The sequence below is a fragment of the Meriones unguiculatus genome, unplaced genomic scaffold, assembly GCF_030254825.1.
Source record: "Meriones unguiculatus strain TT.TT164.6M unplaced genomic scaffold, Bangor_MerUng_6.1 Chr5or6_unordered_Scaffold_167, whole genome shotgun sequence".
Classification (NCBI taxonomy): domain Eukaryota; kingdom Metazoa; phylum Chordata; class Mammalia; order Rodentia; family Muridae; genus Meriones; species Meriones unguiculatus.
In genome coordinates this window covers 27,501-32,500 of record NW_026843721.1, presented here as the reverse complement: position 1 = coordinate 32,500, position 5,000 = coordinate 27,501, and the positions used below count along the sequence as shown (strand labels likewise).

General features: G+C 46.4%; 1 long non-coding RNA gene across 1 annotated transcript; it reads right to left on the bottom strand.

Annotated features, from left to right (window-relative positions):
• Window positions 1-3,577: 3,577 nt before the first annotated feature.
• Window positions 3,578-4,327, bottom strand: LOC132651975 (uncharacterized). Its single transcript, XR_009589495.1, has 2 exons — window positions 4,149-4,327; window positions 3,578-3,895 (listed from the first exon to the last, which is right to left on the bottom strand). It is a non-coding gene; the product is annotated as an uncharacterized LOC132651975 (long non-coding RNA).
• Between the last annotated feature and the right edge of the window lie 673 nt (window positions 4,328-5,000).

The following is a 5,000-nucleotide window of genomic DNA, read 5'->3' as shown; positions in this document are numbered from 1 at the left end:
GCCCTCTGATTGTCATGGTATCTCTCTCTTTTAAAAATCAGAGTAAAGAGCGAGCGACACTAAACCTCTGTGATGGTTTGTTTCTACAGAGTAAGAGGGGTTTCTGTGTCTGTTTGTTTGTTTTGTTTTAATGTCAAAGTTTTTCTAAAATACAGGTGTCTGTCTCGTATGGGTAGCCATATATTCTTTGTTTCGATATTCAGATGATCTCTCTCATCGTATCCTCATCCTTGGACTAAACCTAGAAGGAATGCACGTCCTTCGTCATTAATTTGTTTCATCTCCCTTTGGCGCTCGGCATTTGGAGGTTCGAAGAGCTCCCAGCAGTCCATCTTCCCCCGAGCCCCAGGAAGGTTTTGCAAATTGCTGGAATGAAGTCAGAAACTCTTTGAAAAATCATGATCAGTCAGAGATTACAGAACCATCAGAATGTGAAAAACAACAGCACACTCTGTTATAGAGGTACACTTCTTCCACATATTTTTTGAAAAAATCTGCAATAAGGCCAGGCAAGAGAGCAAGGGCCGGGGTGGGCGGGGGGGGGGGGGGGGAGGAGGGGGGATGGGGGAAGGGGGGGGAGGAGGAGGAGGGGACCTCCAGCTCACTCACTCCTCCCTCAGCTCAGCGGCACACCCATCGTTGCTGTGTTAAACCGGTGGGGCCGCATTCCAGGAATTCTAAAGAACTTTGTTGTTCCTCTCCCAGGGGACAGAAGGGACGACTCTTTTTTTTTTTTTTTTTTTTTTTTTTTTTACCCCGTTTTGTTTTATTTGGTGGGGACCGCTCTTAGTTGTGTATTAATGAGAGGAAACTGTTCCCTGAATCACTCCCACCCCCCTTTTTTCGGTGCACCGGAGGAGACAGGGTCTCTCTGTGGATTGGTTTCCACTGCCCCAGAACTCAGTCGGTAGACCAGGTCGGCCTTAGAGATCTGCCTGCTTCCGCCTCTCCAGTAGCGCTGTGACTTAAACCATAAACCAACCACCCCACTCAGCTGGATTTCCCTCTCTCTCTCTCTCTCTCTCTCTCTCTCTCTCTCTCTCTCTCTCTCTCTTTAACTTTCATTTTACCCGTGGGTTCACCCAGACCATAATAAAAATACAGGATGGGACCAAAGGCCCAGGCCAGGAAAAAGGAAAAAGGAAAGAAAAGAAGCCAGGCAAGGTGGCACACGACTTTTATGACAGCATAAAAGGAGACAGTTGTAAGTTCGAGGACAGCCTATTTTTTGTTTGTTTGTTTAATAAAATTTTTATTTTTATATTAGTTACAGTTTATTCACTTTGTATCCCAGCTGTAGCCCTCTCCCTCATCCCCTCCCAATCCCATCTCATCAGGGCTGTCTGCATTGCCCTCCTCTGTGGCCTGGCAAGGCTGCTACCCCCAAGTGAGTTCCTGTCAGAGACATTCCCTGTTCCACTCATTAAGAAACCCACTTGGAGAGGGAGAAAAGCAAGCAGGCAGGCAGGCAGGCAGGCAGTCAGGCAGGCAGGCAGGCAGAAAAATATTTTCTCTCTACACAAGCAATCCGAATCTGCTTTATTAATGAAATGAAGAAAAGTACACAGTACTAACTACCTTTAAAGACCTCTTTCAAATGCCTCTCTGCGTGTGCCTGCTTTTAAATATTTAAGGGGGGGGGTGAATCCGGGCCATGCAATAAGTCTAGGCCAGATTGGGCCCCAGCTCTGAGAGGGAAAATCGAGAGACAAGCCCCCTATATCTCTGACCCAGAAATTATCTCGAAATGACAACCACCAGAGAAGGAAATATCATTTTTCTCCAGCAGATTCTCACTGGTATAATGTTATAATGTAAGCAGGCAGGCCCCGGGCAGATTTTGGGTGGGTGGAGAGGATCAAGGAGGAGTTTGGGGTAATGGGAACACCCACCCCCGACAAATAACACAGCTGAACTTTGCTGACTCTGTTTTCCTGCCTATCCAACCACTCACTCCCAGCTGGACAAAGGGGAGCCGCCTATATGGTTATGAGACGCCATCCTCCATACTAGGTAGATTTTCCAGCAGAGCTAGTAGTCTCAGGAGGCTCCTGCCAGTCAGTCAGTCAGTCAGTCAGTCAGTCTTCTTGGAAACCCCAGGCAATTCTTGCAATTTACAGTTTCATCAGTCCCTGGGGTGTGCTTATTTAAAACCAGAAAATCAAAGATAAGATGAGAAAGGTGTGTGTGTGTGTGTGTGTGCGCGCGCGCGTGCGTGTGTGTGTGTGTGTTGGGTGTTGGAGACCATAATTTCAGCTTTATTTTTTTTTTATTTTATTTATTTTTATCTATCTCCCCACCCCCACCCCCCAGATGAGGACCAAACAACCCAGGCAGGACCTTCCTTTCGCTTGCTAAGCAGGCGATCTACCTACCACTGAGGGAAATCCCCAACCCCAAATAATTTATTTATTTATACTTTTATTTTATGTGTCCGATCACCTAGATAGAACTGAAGTTACAGACGAGCTGCCGCGTGGGTTCTGGAAATTGAACCTGAGTCCTTTGGAAGAGTACCCAGTGCTATTAACCACTGAGCCATTCCCTCCAGTTCCTCCGGTCAAGCTTTCCCTAGAAATTAAATATCGGTTGAATATGTCGAACCGAACCGGAGCCGGGCGTGGTGGTGCACGCCTGCCTGAGAGGCAGAGGCAGTTTGGAGGCCCTGTCTCTCCACTGGGAAAGAAGACTCCGCTCCCTCCCCATCTGCCCTGCCGATCCTCCCCTCCCACCCCCACCCCGCCGATCGATCGATCGATCGATCGATCGATCGACCCCCTTCCCCGCAGCCCGCCCCAAATCTCAAGGAGGGAAACTGTGAATGAAGGCAGATCCTTTAGCTGTGAAGAGTCACCCTCAGATTTGTTCAGGGAGAAGTGGATACTAACCATTATCCAGCCTGCAAACCCAGAGGGGGAGAAAAATGAATGCCTCTACTCTACACTCCCAGAAGAGCGATGGTCAAGGGGCACCCACCTTGCAGGCGGGTCGCAACCTTCTGTAACTCCAGTTTTAGGGAACTCTCACATACGGAGGCAGAATACCAGTTAAAGAAAATAGAATAATCGGGGAGGGGGGGGGTGGCATATAAAAAGAACTTACAGCCTTCCTCAGAGGGGTCAATTTGAATTTGCCCGAAGAAGACTAGAGAGAGGAACCAGAGGTTCTTCTAAGAAGCCCAAGTAAATCTTGAAGGTCACTTGCAGATCTTCAAATGGAGTGAGTTTTAAAACAAATCACAGTGGAAAAACACGACCCACCACCACCACCACCACCACCACCACCACCACCACCACCACCACCACCACCACCAAAACAAGAACAAAAAAAAAAAAAAAAAAAAGAAAGAAAGAAAGAAAGAAAAAGAAAAACAAACAAACAGAACCCCAGAGATCTTGCACCTGCCTGAAGAGTATACCGGCTGTTTTTCCAGTCCCAAGCGCACGCGCGCGCGCGCACGCACGCACACACACACACACACACACACACACACACACACACACACACACACGAGTGGGCAGTGGTAAAAATTAGCTCACAGAGAGAAACAACATAAGTCAATGAACCAACTAGAAACTTCGTAGTCATTCATTTATTTATTGTAATTGAGCGTAAAGTGAAGGGGGGGGGTGGCTCAGGTGGGCTGGGAAGCAGGTAGATAGAGTACCACCTGTGAGTCAAGAGGAAGAGGAAGGAAGGGCCATCTTCTTCTGCTGGAAAGAGGTAGTCTTTTGTTTGTATGCGTGATTGCGTCCCGCCTCGAGAAGGAGGGCAGTCAGTCAGTCCAGCTGACTGTGCCGGGGCATAGCAGTCCCACACCTCAAACTCCTCTTTCTGGCCGTGCCTTTGATTCTCGCCTCCGTCCTGTCCTGTTCGCCAGGGTGGTCAGGGAACCCTGCATGGATAGCAAAAAGGAAGCATGTCAGTGGGGAGGAGTCCATTACGTTTGGCCCCGCAAAGCAAAGCAGAGTAGAGCAGATTGGTCTATTTGAAAGAACGATTCCGATTCAAATTTTTAGAGAACACCATGCTTCCCAATGCCCATCTCCTCTCCTCCGTGTGCCCTCCCGCCCCCCACCCCCGTTTCCCCCTTGGCTCGGGCAGACAGTGTGCAGGCAGGCTGATAAGGAAGGGCCAATCGCACACACCTCGAGGAGCGAGCGAGCAAGCAAGCAAGCACCGCCGCACACTGTTATGATGGCGGGGAGAGAAAAAAGAGAAAGGTAACATGCTCAACCTTTACCTAGACATTACATATCAGTTAAAAAAAAAAAAATCAAAATGGAGCAGGCAGGCAGATCTCTGAGTCTGGGATAGGGAGGGAGGGAGGGAGGGAGGGAGGGAGGGAGGGAGGGAGGGAGATAAATACACACTGGAGAGATGGCTCACAACAGTCTATAATGGAGTTCTGGCGCCCTCTTCGGGTACATGCATGCAGGCACATTTAATCAGCCATTCATGTTAAAAAAAAAAAAGGGGGGGGCGGGGCTGGAGAGATGGCTCAGAGGTTAAGAGCATTGGCTGTTCTACCAAATTCCCAGCAACCACATGGTGGATAACAACCATCTATAATGAGATCTGTTCTGACCTGCAGGCACACATGCAGGCAGAACAATTAATAAAGAAACAAACAAACAAACAAACAAACAAACAAATCTTAAAAAAAAAAACTGGTCGATCATACATACATAGAAAGAAAGAGACAGTTTATTTATTCAGTTCCCCCCCCCAAAAAAAAAGAAAAGAAAAAACTGATCGATCTAATGTATTAATCATATATTCATACGTAATAAATATCTATTATATATAAACATTATATATTATATAACGTAAATGCACATATATGTATAAATATTTGCATGTTTATGTACATTACACATATCATTTATATATGTAGATATAATTATATATTAATCATATTACATATCATATATAAATAAGCATACATAAAAATATAAATAAAATCGAAAATATATAAATAAATATATATAAATATATAA